Genomic DNA, 1,552 nt, shown 5'->3' on the forward strand with positions numbered 1-1,552 from the left:
GAAATCCATTATTTTTGCATGAAATTGAATGGAAAAATAATGGATTTCTTTTTACTACACCTAATATATCACAAGGAGAATTTTTAATCTCTCGAAATCTTTCGAAATTTCTCGAAGATATTAATAATCTTCATTTAATCTATAGAAGAATCCGGTAATTCGTACAAGATGCAAAATTGTTAGTTATTATATTTCAATAGGAAAGTTCACGTTTTTTTATTATTCTCTGTAAAAATATTTATCTTTTAATTCTTTTATCTCTCACTGTTGTTATATGTTTACGGATGGTGTGCGCCTAATGTTAAATACGAAGAGAACAACCCCCAGGGGCTTCCTCGCGCAGGGTGTTTCATGGCTGTGGTTCCGAGAACCTAACGAATAAGAGGGTTAGCACAATCATTGGCAGGAGTACACACGCGATAAAGTTGTGTGCGGAAAGTTTTTAGTTTTCTCAATACAGCGAATAAAAATATAAACTATAATAAAAAAAATATAAGCTGTAATAAACTATAATAAAATTGATAATTAAAATGCAATATAACCATTCATTCAATATATCGAATTCAACGTATTTAAGAATAATCTTCATACACTGCAGAGTCTACATTTGCACAGTGTATTAACGTAAATATAATTCCGAATTTTCTACAGAGATGTTAAAAAATATAAATTTTCTTATTGGAACAGTGATTGATAACAGTGATTTTGAATTTTGCACAAATTGCTGACCAAATTCTGGATTAGATGAAGAATGTTATATTTTTGAGAATCGTGATTACAAACTCTGTTGGAAAAAAGTAATACAGTTTGTAACCGCTTGATTAGGCAAAACGAAGGCTTGGCAATAAAATTTGGAAGTAGGCTATCGCGTAAGTTTATGACCGAAGTTACGACAAGAATTTACGTATGCATGCTGTATAGGCACAGTGCATATATAAGCAGAGCTGCGTTCATACACGTGTATGACAAACGCGTGCACACGAAAATAACCCTGATATCTATTTTTATTAAATAATTGGTAAAGTATTCGATTTCAGTCGCGCTTAAAAGAATATTATGTGTCGCTCCAATCGTTTGCTCGCTTCAATCTTTTATCCGCTACTGCGACGATACTCCGCGAAAGCGTAGTTTCCATTGCTCATTTCGAAGTTAGACTGTAATCGCGTAAAAAAAAGAAGTGGACGGATACACTCGAATATATCATTTAGAAACTGAGAATGTCGAGTGGTTGCTATTCCAGGAAACGAGGGAGAAAGGTTGGCGGCTAACGGCGGCCCGACGACGCCAGGTACATGTACAGATAACGCACACACGCACGCATCAATCCGCATTGGGATTCACGAAAGCTCTCGGAACGTACTCGTGAAAATTGAAAACAACGAAATTATACCAACTCGTGTAAGTCGATTTCAACGTATGTTGTGTCCCTTCATATCTATCGTTCACCAATGGAAGGTAGATTTCAATAATGCTTCTAAAAAATTTTGATCTTTAAAAAAAAAGAGAGATATCATATTTTTCCTTCTATAAATAATATTAGGTATGGGAAAAA

The sequence above is a fragment of the Atta cephalotes genome (genome assembly GCF_000143395.1).
Source record: "Atta cephalotes unplaced genomic scaffold scaffold00052, whole genome shotgun sequence".
In the NCBI taxonomy this organism is placed as follows: domain Eukaryota; kingdom Metazoa; phylum Arthropoda; class Insecta; order Hymenoptera; family Formicidae; genus Atta; species Atta cephalotes.